The sequence below is a fragment of the Rhinatrema bivittatum genome, chromosome 6 (genome assembly GCF_901001135.1).
Source record: "Rhinatrema bivittatum chromosome 6, aRhiBiv1.1, whole genome shotgun sequence".
NCBI lineage: Eukaryota > Metazoa > Chordata > Amphibia > Gymnophiona > Rhinatrematidae > Rhinatrema > Rhinatrema bivittatum.
Window position 1 is genome coordinate 140677903 of NC_042620.1, and position 16261 is coordinate 140694163.

General features: G+C 44.1%; 1 long non-coding RNA gene across 1 annotated transcript in view; it reads right to left on the bottom strand.

Moving 5' to 3' along the window:
- LOC115093763 overlaps window positions 1–13439 on the bottom strand; it is a 30611-nt gene extending 17172 nt beyond the window's left edge. The window contains exon 1 of the long non-coding RNA XR_003857400.1: window positions 13153–13439. This is a non-coding gene — a long non-coding RNA (uncharacterized LOC115093763). The remainder of the gene's footprint in view (window positions 1–13152) is intronic.
- Window positions 13440–16261: the final 2822 nt, after the last annotated feature.

Sequence of the window (16261 nt, forward strand, 5' to 3'; positions counted from 1 at the left end):
TTCTTTTATTAAACAGGTTATTAGAGGTGGCAGTAGTGAGCTGATATGCCCAGCAGGGCTTTAGTCCCTCAGGTACTGGAACAACGATCCCAGGATGGCTGAGCTGTTGAGAAACTGTAGAAAGTGAGTAGGCAGAGTAGGCAGCGTTCATGAATAGAACTAGATGACAAAACTCACGTAAGGTCTCAAGTAAGCTCAGGAGCTGGAAAGGATTAGGCCCTCGAGGAGCGAGTACCTGGTTCCAGAGAAAGCTCTGAGAGAGCAATGGTAACTCACAATTGTTTGTAACAGTGATAGCTTCCAGGCAGTAGAGAATCTTCAGAGTGTACAGGAACATGGGCCCTCAAGGAGTGAGTACCGGTTCCTATCTGTAATCTGAAAATAAAGAAAAGCGTGAGGCCCCCAAGGAGCGGGTACCTCTGGTAAGTCCGAGGAGGCAGAGTAGCTTGGGAGGAGTAGCCAAAGCAATCCCCATATCGCCCTTGCTAACTCGGTTTGTTAGTGTTTTCAAAGACCTTTAAATATTGGAAGCAGATGATGTCATCTCAGGGAGACGCCCCTGAGGTTCGCACCCTTGCGTGGTATAAGAGTCGGGACGTGCGCGCGCCCTAGGCATCAGGATAAGATGACGGATTTGCAGCGTCGAGCTGGTCTGGGGACGCCAGAAGGAGACGGCATGGAGACGCTGTGGTAGCCAGCCATCCATCAGACCTGGAGGAGTCGCCACAGAGGTAAAGAGGGCGGAGTGAGGGCGTCGAGCAGCGACGGACACAACATTCACATAGCATGACTACCATCTAAGTATTCTTCTAGGTGAAGGATTTGAGCTTTTTTGTAGTTGCTGTGGCAAGAAATCCATGAGCGGCAATGCCTTTGGTGCCAGTTCCCGTCTCTACCTGAAACCCTCCTCCAGGGCTTCAGGACTTGTACCATCTGCACCATGTGAAATCACTCATGAGACCCCAGGGGTGAGTCATACCTATGTCAGTTTCCAGAGTCAAATTATGAAGGGCTGTTTGCTGTTCCACTAAACTCTGCTTCATCAGAAAGCTATAATTCCACTTGGTGTTTACATCCTGAAAAGGCTGGTGCAGTGGTGCCCCCGCTGCTTCCTGTGTCTCATGGACGTGAACCATCCTTCACTCTCCAGTGAAAATGCCCCATTATTTTCCTGCACCTCTCTATCAGTTCCTTCATGACTGAGCTGCCACATTCCTTGGCCTCCAGCTTAAGGCTGTCCCTTACTGTGGGTGCAAAGCAACAAATACCCTCATAGCCCCCATCTTACACTGCTTTTTCATGTTAGCATCACTGACTATAACAAAAACATCCAGGGACAAAAATCCTGCATCTTTGGCCTAGCTGCCAGTCCTCCATCATCCTTCTTATTCTGCTAATATATGGACCAAAATATGGCTCTCATCCATCACCCAAATGTGCAACAGAGCCCACTTATACCCTACTGGTCCACCCCCAGTAGAGCCGCTGCCTACTTTTGCCTTGTCCAGCTGCCACCAATGTGATAGGGAGATGTAGACATGCCCAGTGCTCTGGATGATCCAGCTGTCACTGGTGAAATGGATGCTACTCCTCTCCACCTTAGCCAGCTCCGCCTGCATGTGAATACAGCATCGAGTGTACAGGGTGGGGACAATCTGTCTATTAAATGTTGTTAAATCTCATGTTCTCCATGATCTTCAGGAGATGGTTACTGAGGCAACCATTTCCCAAACGCACCATGCCATCACCTTTCATGCTGCCTGCCTCTTAACCAAGACAAAGATGCTTTAACACACACCATCTGCACCATAGTGGCTTGATGTCGGCATGAGGGCTGCTTGATTGTTACCTCACTGGAGGAAGGAGCTGGGGGCAGGCTTGAAAGCTGGACTTTCCCTTTTCTCTGGCTTTTCTGCTGCTGTTGCATTGAGTGGAAGCTGAAGACCCTCATATTAGTATTGGTGGCCTCTCCTGAAACCAAGGCTAATAAATGATTTTGCAGATGATGCTGCATGGCACTATCTTTTCTCTATAGAAGGCCTTCCAATAGTGAATACATTCTGCAAAACGCTGGCCACCAGAACTGTGACGTGCCTCCACACCTCTGATGTCTTGTGGGATCCACTCACCCTCTCTACATCCATGACTGCTGGGGATGGAATTGAGAGTATACGAAAAGGTTCAAAGCCAGGGGTATCTTTCACGCTCTCCACTATCTTCTCTTTCTGAAAGGTGCTCTTGTCCCTGGCAGTAACATTTAATGCCTATTGTGGCTACTCACTGAATAGCACATTTATATCTAGACTGTTGAATATTATCTGATTCTAAAAATCCAGGATATGGTTCATCTGAATCAGTACTTTCTGATATCCTGCTGACACTGCTGAGCAGGAAAATGGAGAGAACACTGTACTGTTTTTTGCTGCTCCACTAGTGATCTTCTTAGGAACAGTACAGATGGGAGGAGGCGCTGGCAGTTGCTGATCCAGGTGCTTATTGGATCCTGCCTCTGTAGCTTGTTTCCCCCTTATAAAAAAAACCCTGTTATCCTTGGCACATGACTCCTGGTGATATCACTATATCTACTGCTCGTGTGGCCCTGGACGTCTTCTTCTTCTCACATTCTTGGGTCCTGCTTCTGGACTTTCTTGCCTGGTTCCTGATCTCTGGATCTCTTCATCCTGGTTCATGCTTCTGAACTTCTTGCCTGGTTCCTGATCTTTGGATCTCCTTTGTTTGCTACTGATATAGGTATAACTACAATTTCTGAAGCTGGAAAGGAATATTAATCAATATGCCTAATTCTAGGGAATTTGGCATATGTATCCTCTGTCTATCATGTGTCCTTTGATGGTGTTTTCACAAAGATAATGTCAAACTGCTGCAAGTTACAAATTTGAGTACAATACTACCACACACTTTCAAACATATCTTTAAGCTTGACGAGATGTCTCTTATCAACTTTATAATAAACATAAAATCAACAGTGTATGCTGGAAGGGAAGAATTGCTAATGAAAGAGTAGTCTATGCTCTCTAACATTTTCTCTGTTTCTAATAACAGTGTTTAATAGGTTTCATTGTGAAGTCATTGCAGTTGAATGAACTATTGGTTGGCCATAGATTATAAGTGATTCTTTTCTTGATGTCATAATGTTGATTGTTTTCTGAGCATTTGGGATGTTTTCTTGGAGGCCGATATTAAAAAAAAAAAAAAATGCTCGGCTCTTAGATTTTAGAGACCTAAGTTAGGTTCCTAAGTTAGGAACCAGTTTTCAACCCAACTTAGGCGATATTCTTTTGGAGTTACCGGACAAAACCCAAACCTTAAATATTTCTTCCTGCTCCATAGCAACATTTTGTCTGGGTAACTCATTACTCAGACAAAAGGGAGCTGGGCAAATAGAGCCAGCGTTCAGGGGACAAAGCTAAAATGCAGCTGGTGAGCACGGATATTCAGCACTATGGGGTAGATTTTCAAAGGGTTACGCGCGTAAGATATGCGCATAACCCCCGAAAACATGTCCCTGCGTGCGCAAGCCCCAGGACGTGCGTTATGTCCCGGGGCTTTCGAAAATGGGTGATCTGGGGCAGGGCAGGGGCGTGGCAGTAGTCCAGGGGCGGGGCCAGCTCGTGGGGCCTTGGAGGGAATGGGGAAAGCCATTGGGGCTCCCCTTGGGCTCAGCGCACGCAAGGTGCACAAGTGTGCACCCCCTTGCACGTGCCAACCCTGGATTTTATAACATGTGCGCGGAAGCATGCGCATGTTATAAAACCGGGTGTACATTTGTGCGCGCCAGGAAGCGTGCACAAATGTACCCCCTGCGCGTAAAATTTAAAATCGGCCCCTATGTGATTAAAGTTAACTGAGTAAGTCTGGTCAGGAAAAAAAGATGTCCTAAACTTGCCCAAATAATTTTATTACTTTTTTTTAAGGGATTTAACAATCACAGGGTTCAAAGTTCACAGTGGGGTACAGCAAAGCATTCAAAAAATCAAAATACAACACAAATCTGCACAATCTCAATTAAAGCTCAACCAGATGGATCTATGAATCTAGATCAAAGGCAGTCCTGGAGCAAATATGATTTTAAAACCTTAAATGGCCCCAGTATCAGTCATCGGTCTTAGCTGCTCCAGCAAAGTACTCCAGAGGAGGGATCCAGCAATCAAAAAAGCATGTTCATGAGTCTCTGCCAGATGAGCTGAGCTCAGAGAGGGAACCTCGACCAGGCCACAGTGCGCAGACCTTAGTGACAATATAGAATTATAAATATGCAACGTAGACATGAGACAGGTATAAGAAATATTATGTCATAATATGTGGATTACCATAGTAAATTTACATTTTATCCTCCATTGGACAGGAAGCTAATGGAGTGAACAGAAAAGAGGAATGATATGATCGCTCATGTTTGGACCCATTAATATATGAGCAGCATAAATTTGTATAATTTGAAGCAATCTTACTGTGCATTAGTAAGTTATATTCAGCAGAACACTTATCCAGGTATGAGCCGCTGAATATCCAATTAAAGTTACGTGAGTTAACTTTCTCACTCACTGGCACAGTGACTATAAATCTCTAACAGATGAATTTTCAAAGGAGTTACATTTGTAAATGTTGCATACTATCATAGCAATTTTCAAAAGTTGTTTATTCACATTAAGTGCAATTAACGCGGGTAAAACCTATTGTTGCGGTCCCGGGCCGTGCCCCGGTCCCTCCACCTACCTCGGGGACGGCCCGGGCCGTTTCGGGTCCTCCTCGGGCCTGCATGGCCTCCAGCGCGTCTCTCCCTCCTCGGGAGAGACGCCAATGATCCACCGTGGCTGGCCCCGCCCCCTAGACGCACGCACGCACGCGAGGAGGAGTCCCTCTTAAAGGGGCCAGCGTGGGAAAACCCTAGCCCTGCATTGGATGATGTCAGACGCTATCAGGGTATTTAAACCCTGCTTCTGGACATCTTCAGTGCCTTGCAACGAGGTTCTCTCAGTCTTCTGAGCTACTAGTTGCTGCGTCCGGATCTTGGATCACTTCTTCAGACTTCTAGCTTCTGACCCGGCTTCGTCTCCTGACTTCGTCTTCAGCTCCCGCCCCTGGTTTTGGTTTGACTTCTGACTTCCGACCTGGCTCCGTCCTACGACTCTGATTCCTGCTTACGCCCCTGGCTTTGGCTTCGTACCTCTGGCTTCTGACCCGGCTTCGTTCTTGGACTCCATCTTCGGCCTCTTCCACCTCCTCAGGTATCTGGTACCCGTTGGTCAGAGGATTCTCCTAATTCCCAGCGGCTCGGGCTCTCACGGGCTCCTCCCAGGGAGCCGCGGGCTTCTGAGGGTGAAGATCTTTCCAGCCTCCTGGGCCCAGTCGGCCTCATCATCCACCTCTTCGGCCGCTGCCCGGATCCTTGGTTGCATAGGGTCCTGCCTAAGTCCAAGAGGTCCGGGTTCCTACGGACTCTACCTGGGGGGACTGCGGACTTCCAGTGGTGAAGTCTTCTCTAGAGTATCTTCAGCGCCGCCTCCCGGCTGAGACGCTTCCTGTGGGGTCCCACAGTATATTATCTACAGTCTCAACCAGCTCAAGGTTCCACGACCGTAACACCTATTGACAATTCAATGCCATGTATTATAGTAATTTTCAAAAGCCCACTTACATGGGTACAGTGCATTTTCATGGGTAAAACCTAGTTTTACCATGTAAATGCTTTTGAAAAATCAGGCCTTAAGTTTTTAAAACTTAGGATCCCAGGTTGGCTGAAAATAGGCACCTACATTTAGGAGTCTGAAACTGATGTACTTACATTTAGACTGCTGTTCAGGTGAGGGACCTAGCACTGGAAATCATCAGTGAGCTCCTAACTTCAAAACCCCAAACTGAACCTTCCTCTAGCTCCACCCACTTTTTAGGTGCCTATTTTTAGGCGCTCAGATAGGGAGAATTTTCAATGTGCCAGATCTAGATGCCCAACTCCTTATTTTAGGTGCCTAGATTTTTTGAATATCAGCATCTTAGAAATCATATCTCAGTTTAGCAGATATGGAAAAGACCACATTAAAATGTTCTTGGCTTTGTGCAAAATGTCTTTCCTTGAATAGCATCTTCATATGCCTAACTGCATCAAAAAATCTGAAAATTGACTTATGTCTGTCAACACTCAAAGCGTGTCCAATTGCATGCATTAAATTGCTACAGCTAGGATTACCATTCCATGGACAGAGTGTGCATAATGCAAATCATTCATTAACGACTCTATTACATTTGTTTCCACAGTATCAGTATTCTGGATTCCTAAGACTGTAAATTGCCACTTTGTTTAAATGGCACTATTTTTTCAGTAAAGACTTTTATTTTTGAAACACTATTTATAATTTGTTGAGTGTCTCCTTGGTGTTATACCATCTAAACACCTAGGGCACCAGAGTTAATCCTCCCCTCCTTTTGGCAAATCCATGCTAGGTTTGCAGGACTGATTTGGGACTAAGCCCTGGTACTGAATGGGGCCCCCAGATAACCACTGCACTGGAGGATACGTGTAGTTGCTGGTCTTTCTTTCTTTTCTTTTTTTTGCACCCCAGCTCTCTCCCTGGATTTTAGCAGAAATTTCCATGGTAGAATCCGTGGTCCTAGATATAATTGTGCATTTTGTTGATATATTTTCACTTTTTTTGTTCTGCAAGGTTTCCAAAGCTAGAACAGACGCAAGAATTGCAGCTTTCTTCTGCATCATCATGAAAGGCCTGATTCACTAAGCTTTCCTTCCCACAGACATAGGAGGGTAAAAAAAATAAACCCATAGTGAATCCGGTCCTAAGTGGTATAGAAATATTCTGCCTTACTTTGTATCTATGCATGTCTTATGAACAAAATTATGTTTAACATGTAGAATAATGCATTATTTTTATATGTGACACAGTACAACATGATGTAATATATGTAGCATCTTTCTAACAAATATACATCATGTAGTCAGGATTTTTCTCTAAGGCATTTGGGGATCTAATGCTATTACTAGAATGAAATTCTGACTGTGTTTGATGGAAATACTTGCAAACAAGATAGAGCATTGTATTATAGTCAAATATTTGTGTGTAGGCTTATTGGTCTTCATGCCAAAACTGTAAATTCCTTTCTCTTGTCCTCTTTTAACTTGCTCTTAAAGTCTGTAATTAACTATATAGGCATGCAATGAAGGACAGAAAAGCCAGCCCCTTCAACCCGCCATATACAGTACCACATCCTCTGCAACTTCAAAGAGTGGCAAACTTTGACATGATCAGTAAAACCATATTATATTTAACTCTGGATGTTGTAGTCTGTACTGAAAAATGTAAGAGAACATCTTTCTAATTGAATTTAAGAGAGACCGGGGGAAGGAGCATTAGGTGTGCCAAAATGCATTGCTGCTAACTTGACTAACATTAGGAATAAGTGAACCTGCTTTGACTCATTTGTACAATAATAAGCCACTTCCTGAGCCTAAATGGAAGCTTCAGAAATCTGGTCTTGCTTGCCTAGTGGTTCCTAACTTTGCAGTGGAGACTGGAGAGCACTATACAAAATCATCAAAAACATTCTGTGTGGAGTGGGAAAAGGAAACTCAGTGAATCAAGCTCAAAATGAGTAACAGCAATCAAATGTCTTTGTAAAAAGAGCATACAATAAATCTTTGAGCCTTCTACTCTTTATCCCCTCCTCTCATCACCCCTCCTCCCAGCAAGATTATTGTATACTGAAATGATGCTTAAGGAGAAATAGTGGTACTAGATTATTTCTGAATCTTTATGCACAAGTTCCTGTATCAGGGTGTCAAATTCTGCACCCTGTACGCAGTTTGCCCTTCACTTATATGGCAGCTGTGGCTTTAATTGGTTTGAGTCAGGGGTCTCAATCAGATCCTGCCCCTGTTGCGAGGTCAGGGTAGTATAGGTGTGATGGAGAGAGATGTACCACTCCCCATTGGGAGGGATTTGAGTTTCAAAAAATTCCTGCACCTATGAGACACAGGGGGGGAGTCAGAACCAGCCTTTGGACAAGGTTGAAGCTGCAAGTTTCTCTCCTTCTGAAGGCCATTGGGTGGGTCTTATCCCCTCCCCAGGTATAGAGAGTGAGCTCTCTTTTGGCAAAGCAGTGCCTATGAGAGAAAGAAATTCAGGAGTCCTGGAGAGGTGAAGAACTGGGATTCCATTGTGTGCAGAGAGAAGCGTCCTTGTGGACGTCTGGGAATGAAGGTCCAAGGAAGCAAGGATCACTTCAGAAACAGAAAATCAAGAGGATTTTCTTTGGGAACATCGGAGAGAAGCTGCTTGCCAGAGGAAGGCCCTAGGGAGCTTCTAACTGACCTCTCCGATCAGCCTGAGGTTCCATTGAGAGGAGATTCTGAGAGACAGAAGACAGCCTGCTCTACCAACAAAATACTGGAGAGGGCCCAGGGAAGAAGGCTTCCTTCCCATAAGAGCTAACTACAGTGGGAGGTGGAGGAATTTTGCGGAAAAAGACTTAGACATGTTTTATGTCATTTTTGGAATTTATTTGCTCTGGTACACTATCTACTGGTATATTGGTTGCTTTGTTTACTCTACCATCAGTTACAATAAAGGACTTAATTTTTGCCTTTGAGAGTGTTTGTTGTTTTTGTGACTTTTTACTGGACTAGTGTGCAAGAAGAGCCCCTGTGATTAGAAAAAATTATGAGTCTTGAAAAGCAGAACTTTTGTTCTGCTTCAAAGGTATTTCATGAAAGGGAGAGGGTAAAATTACAGATTCCAGAGAAACACCTAAAAGTCATTTATGCACCCATGTAGCTAGTGATGGTTTATAGACTGTGCTTGCGGGACTCACCAACTTACTGAAGGTTTGTAACAGATTTTGTGTAAAGCTTCTTTCTTTGAAGCCCGAGAAAAGGGAAAGAGCATGAGAATGCTTAGAAGCCAAACCCTGAATACAGTTTGCCACTGAAGAGGAGGACCAGCACCTGTACAATGGAAATTACAAATTCCTGGATAATCCTGAACAAAGAGAGGAGCCCAGGATAGACATAGAGTTATAAGATTGTGAGTGCAGGAGTTAATTTACTTTTTCTTGGGGGCCTAGTCCTGGATAAGGACTGTGCATACACACACCTTATCGGGTGAAGTTTTCCAGCACATACATCTGAAAGCCCTGGGAGGCCGTTTCCTATTCAATGCAGGTAATAGGGAAGCATGAGTGAGGACTATTGCTTCCTTCACATTTGGCATGTCTGCAGTAGCATAGAAGGCCTGCGTCATCATGTTCCATTCCATCCTTTCCTGAAGCTACAAAATGCACTGTGAGAATCTTCTTTTTCATTGCCCGCGGCTGCTGCCTAAAGTGACAGAAGAAAGTAGACTGCTCCATTTTAACCATGACAGTCACAGTATTCTGGAAGGATCCAGAGTCCAGAAAAAGCAGTGCTCCCAAGTGCTTGATCAGGCCTTATGTCATCAGTGATGGATTTCGAATTTTGGCACCCCTAGGCACCATTGGCGCTGTCACACACCCCCCCCCCCCCCCCCGAGGTTGGACAACAGGGAGCAGAAGGTCTAAGGCACAGTCCCCTAGTTTCCTGTGGCAGCTCAGGGGTAGATTCTGTTGGGGAAAAAATTTAAAAATTCAGAAGTAAATTGGCAAACATTTCCATCTTTTATATTACATTATAAAAATAAAGTCGTCATAACTATAATTAGTATAATTTTATATTAGTTTTCTTGGGTGGAGAAAAGTTCTCACGCATCAGTACAGGGAGGAGATAGGGAGGGGGAGGGGAAAGAAGGGAGGGGGATCAGGAATGGGGTGGGGAGAAAGGGGGAGGAGTGTGAAAAGGAAAGGACTAGGGATATGGGAGACGGGGAAGAATAGGAATCTAGCAGAGAGACAGTGGAAGGGGAAGAGGGAGTAGGAAGGGTTGGGAGTGGGTTTCAGGATCTGGAGAGAAGGGGTAGGAAGGAAGGAAGAGAGGTTCAAGCATCTGGGGGATAGAATCCAAGATGAAGGGAGGGAGGATTTGAATTTCAGTGCTGGGAGGAGAGGAGGGATGCTCTGGTCTTGCTCCTCCTTGCATCCCCCAATATGACACATACATACACATACACTCACTTCTCTTCATACACAGGTCTTATGTCTCCTAGTCAATCCCCCTCTCATCCCCCAACCTCTTTTCCCTCCCTCCAATGTTCTAGATTCAGCCATTCTTAGTCTCTCCAGATTCCCCTTTGATCCGTCTGCTGCAGGCTCTCCTGTTCCCTGCATGCTACCTGGAAGGGAGGTGCTGGATCAGGAAGAAGGGGGCTTTCTCCACTGAGTGAGATTCAGTACAACTGAAAGGCAGCAAATCTTCAGCCAGCCTGCAACCCCCCAGGTTTCTCCTGCACAGGCCTAGTGTGCCTCTTGACAAATCAAGGCCTGTATGCCAGGCCTATGAGCCATCCAAGAATCTATGTTGGCCTTAAGTACCTCATACAAGTCCAAAATAGCCATTGAACTGAGCACTACATCTGCCTGTAGGAGCCCTAATAGTGTAGTGAGTGAATGAAATATATATAGCCCCTCGTGTCCTGCTTGGAGTCTGAACAGGAGGTGCCTGAGCCTCCTTCTTCTTTCTCTCTCACCATCAATTCCTGGTGTAAAACCTCCATCATGAAAAATATGGCAATATAATCCATTTTCAAGAAAAAACAGAGGGACCTGTGTCATACCAGCAGTGTCACAGCGCAGCATTTATCTACTATTGCACACCAAGTAACAGCCCAGCGGAAAATTAGAATAATTCTGACCCCTGAAGTAAAATCTCAGCAAAAAAACTGAACTTCACCTCCTACCCTGAAGTAAAACGTCTGCATTAATATCAGAAGTTTTTTAATGCACAATTTTTAGCACTGCTTTTTATTTAGGGAGTAATAGCTGATCTCTGTGCTAAACCTTTTCAGCATCTTCTTTTACATGGATGTGTGCTATGTTAATGCAGTGCCAGCACCAGGGTTTAGCACACTTTTATCCATACTAAAATCTGTAGTTACATCAGAAGTAACGTTAGTATGGGAAAAAGTATGTGAAACATGTGCTATTCAATAGTGCAGCTTATGAAACTAGCCCCTATGAAGGCACCTCTTGAGTAGGACATAGCTGACATTTTTATCAGTATAAAAAAAGAGCACTTGCAGATACTGCACTGCAATCAGAAAAAAGAAGGGACTGAAACTGGATAAAATGTATTCTTCTCTTTGCCAGATATTCACAAAAAAAAACCTGGAAGATTTCCTAAAATTCTACAGAACAGAGTCAGCAATGCTGAGTTTCACTGATCTTCAACTTCTGACCCCACATTAATAAAAAAACATTTATTCTCGCCAAAAGAAAAACATTTTTACTTTTACTGGCTCTCCACCTAAAGCCATGGTGGCACTGTCTTTTAGCAATCAAATTAACAACTGGAATGATAAGAAAAAAACAAACTTCACTATACTCACGTTGTACAAGAAAGTTTATTTTACTTCCACGGCAAAACCGGGCTGAAGCTATTGCAAGGCCCTTCCCCAAACCTCCCAGTTTCTGAACGCTCAAATAAAAATACCGCAGCAGCTGGAACACCTGCAGCGCTAACCTCCACCGGTTTTAAAAAGACAGCACTGCTTCTTCATGTTTTCATTGCTTAAATGGAAGAACTGTGGCCCTTTCTCGCTTTTAGGATGGAAAAGATTTTTTTTTTTATCTGATTCGCCTACAGAAATTCGTTGGGGAATTTTGACTCTTCTTACCCGTATCGGATGGATCTGAGTGCACACACCCTTATGCAGCCCGTGTACGCTGTGAAGGTAATGCGTCGCTAGCAGCTGGAAGCTAACCTCGCAGCCTAACAAACTGCATATGCATCTTATTGCAAAATAGTCAGACAACATTTAGAAAACTTTGGACACAAAGCAAGGAAGAATCAGGAATAAGTCAAAAACTGAGAGAAACCGGGTTTTTAAAAAGGCAGGTATTTAATATTTTAAGGGAAGATGTAGGGCAGAGCTTTCCAAACTGTGTGTCGGGACACGTTAGTGTGTCGCCTGCAGTGTGCAGGTGTGTCGCGCAAGCCCGGTCAACTCTGATGCGAGTTTGGGCTTTTTTTTTCTAGAGATTCACTTTTTTTTTTCATTTTATGGGTTGCTTATTATTGGGTGATTTTTGCTGTCAATCGCGTTTTTTTGGGGGGCTTGGTGGGTGGAACGAGCCCAGACATCCTTGCATTGGCTGCTGCTGCCGATGAGGCCTGGCCATGAGGAGTACTGACTGCAAGCAGCAGTGTCTGGTGATCATGGAAGGGAGTGAAGCACTTAACTGGCAACAATCAAAAAGACGAGGTACATAAGTGTGGGGGCCAGACATGTGCTGGGGGGAGGAGAGAGATGAGTGTGTGGGGGACAGACAATTTGTTTTATTATTGTTTCTCATAAATTATAACAATAACATGAATCTTGGAATATATATTTTTAATATAAATTTAAGGTTTTCATGAGATAGGTTGTGTCGTGAAACATTTTATTTATGTATATATTTAAGGAAACATACATAAATTGTCGAAATATGTTTCGTTCGTTTAACCTTTAACCTCTGGTTTACTAGTAGACTGAATTACCATGTCGTGAAATTATGTTTGTCTAAAAAGTGTGTCACCAACATGAAAAGTTTGGAAAGCTCTGATGTAGGGGAATGCATTTACCACTGCTAAAATAGTTCTCCTCTAGCACTAATGTAGCTCCCACCCCATTCTGACCCTGAGCACGGGGGCATACGGAGAGGGCATGGACAACGCAAGTCCCCTTAACCTTCTGGGGTTCCTGCGCAGGGGGAAGAAAAGAGGAGTCCTTTCAAGGCCCTTAGGGTTTTGTACTCTCAGGGGCTCTTCCTGCTCACCAGTTAAGCACAAGGGGAAAAAACAGTTCACCACACACTACTGTTGTTCAAAAATAAACTAAATACTAATGAACTGGATGGCAGGCAGGACAAAACCAAAATCCAAAAAAATACACTTAGTCAGTGCACCCAGCAGTTATCAGTCTAAAATCAGAAAAACAGAATTCAGTCTCTCTTCACCAAAAACTGATCAGCTGCTAGGACGGATACCTCTTCCACCCAGGTCCCTCCCAGTACCTGTATGATAGCTGCAATCTTTTCCTTAAGCTCCTCATCTCTTTCTCTCTCTCTCTCCCTTGGAATCTCGGGATGATTTAGCTGAATCTCTGAGGCTGGTGAACTTTCCCAGGCAGGCTGTCCTTCCTCTTACACCTCCTAGTGCACTCATCTCCAGCTCTTCAGGACCCTCTTCTTTAACTTCTGGACTTCCAGGAACCTCCCTCAAATGTCTCTGAGAAGGGAACAGGCCTACAGGTGCCACTCTGTAGAGAGATGGCTCCAACCAGACTCCAGATCTTGGACTCTCTAACTCCTTTCTGGCCCCTGCTTCACGTGGGAGCAGGGATTTTACACCCTCACCTCATCCCCTCCCACCGGGGAGTGGCACCTCCCTGGCATGCTAACCCTATGCTGATATCATATGTAGGCAAGATGAGCACTCAGACCAGCTGAAGCCCCATACTGCATGTTTGTAAGGGAAAGGAAAATGTTTTCTAGGAGCAAAAACAGACTCCCCCATGCACTAACATTAGCTGAAACCAAACTAAATTCTGGTGCATACTGTCTGTTTCAAAAAAAGGGATAATTTAAATGTAAAACAATTAGCATAAAAAAGTAGGAGTCACTGGTTAATAAAACCTCCATCTTTCTTGACACCTGGCAGTATGCACCAGAACTTTTATTTTTGCAGTGTTTGGACTGCTAGATTTTGGCTGCCAGCTGTTGTGCCACAGAATCAATACTTTGGACATGGTTTACTGGTTTATTTTTCGGAACAGAAGCTTGGGACAGGGCATTGTGTATGACCAAGAAGACATGATCCTGTGACTGCTAAAGTTTATCCCCATTGTAAATATTGGTCTTGCAACCAAAAAAACAAATGCAAAAGGTTAACAGCAGATATTTCTTATGGAAAGCAAAAGTAATTAGGTCTACCACCTTACATTAAACACTGCATGATTACTTTTTCTGTCTCAGTCTCAGGAGAAAAATGGAGGTTATGTTGCAGTTGAATGCCCCCTAGTGGCTATTTATTTAGCAGCACAAAGAACAAGGTCACTAGCTTTGTATCGGCTGCTATCAAAGAGATGGTCAGGGATTGGTAAAAGACTCAGACTATCAGAAGTCTGTTAACTGAGAAGGTCATGCAAGTTGAGCAAGTCCTAATTTTAGACCCCCATCTCTCTGCACTCTGAAACTTGCAGCCTGACAGATTCCACAGCACAAGGAAACAGGAAATTAAACAATCCCAGAACTTCAATGTTAAGTTGTTTAGCGTTCTATGTATCTTGTGAAAGCAATTTTCTAAAAGCATTTCTGGGTAAAACGGCTGTCTGAAAATTGCTAACCCGGGTAGTTTAGATTTTTAATTTGTTATACAATATTTCAGAAACAATTGAAGCGGTTTATAATACTAAATAATAAATATGCAATTACAAACTATAGATGACTAAAAAAAATTTTTAAAAACATTATACAATAAACAAAATCCCACAGAGATCAACAGCTTGCAAACTTGTATGTGGGCATGGAGTATGAATTTCAGGGGGCTTGTTTAAGTTGGAGGAAGGAAATGACACACGTAGGTTACATTTTCCAGTTTGCATACATTATTTTGTACAGTAAAAAATATCCGCATTAAAATACAGGTGTAAATCTCTGTAGGAACTTTTTCTCGGTACTATTTTCAAAGGGAAAATATGCTCATACTTTCCCTTTGAGAATTGGTGCAAAGTCCATGAGTAAAAGTACTCGTGAACTTTGCATCAATGTAGGCAGTCTTGCAAATTGCTCCCCACGGGGTAGATTTTAAGAGACATGCGCGCACATGGACGCACCAATTTTATAATATGCACATGTCTGGGTAGGCGAGTGGCATCTCATGAGCGCAAGGGGGAGGGATTTAAAAAAAAAATACGCATGGCCACGCGAGTAGACCTTTCCCAGTTCCCTCCCAGTCCACTCCAATTAAGGAGCGAATTGGGAGAGAACATTCCTATCCCCCTACCTTCCCCGACCCCTAAATCCACCCTAACTCCTCTAAATTGTTTTGATTCAGAGCTTACGTGCTCCTTTGAGCAGCAGCAAGTTCCGTGCGCAGGCTGCTTGCCGGCGCCCGCTTCCCCAGGACAGGGACTAATGGCCACTGTCCTGGTCGGCCCCTGCCCTGCCCTCACCCCACCCAGACCCCACCCCCTGGCTCACCCCTTTCACTTCTGCGCATATCAGGAGATACGCGTGTGGCAGGGCCATTTTTAAAATGCGCTCAGCGTGCGCACAGCCCGGTCATGTGCATATCCCCCGGTTTTGCATGCGCCAGCATTTGAAAATTTGGGCTTAAATGAGCACCTAAGAAATACAAGACAATATACAACTGGCACTTACTGTATATACATAAATATGTATAAATGTAATATATTACTGGCAGACTTTGAATAAAAGCAATGTATAAAACAAGCAATAATAGTGCTCACCAGAAATTTGGCACATTTTAGTATTCTGAAGTCATCTGTTCCTATTAATGCCCAGCAGGAAGAGCCTGGACACTTCCTCTGTCCAGATCTCAGGGCCAGCAGATGCACTAAGCAGAACAGTCAGCTGCCTAGAATGCCACAGTTCTGGGCATGGCACAGCAGTGGCAGGACCACAGCAATTACTCCTCTCTGTTCTTCCCACCCATGTGGGCCCAGAAGAGAAAGTTGTGTTACATGTGTCCATGTGGGGATGGGAAGAAGAAGAAACAATCACCACATTCAGAAGGAGCAGGGGGCAGTGTCTGCCCGCACAGTCAGAAGAATGGAGCAAGGGCAACACCTTTTGGTATGGCGATATGCGGGCAATAGTGGGCAGCATGGCTGCAACCGTGACGGGTGAAAATGCTCCGCCGCGATACGGCCGGCTGTCCACTATTGCCCCCCAGCCCCCTTTTTTTTCATGGCTCATCATTCTGCTGTTTTGAAATATTTACACATTTTATTAGTACGGTTTTACTTTTAAGATCAATGTTTTATATTTCTTGATTTTATTGTTTGACGTTTTATGAAGAATGGCAATGTTTCTGTTTATCTGTTGTTGTACTACATACAGAGTCTGGCTTATTGTTGTTTCAGTTCAGTTTTTGTCTGCA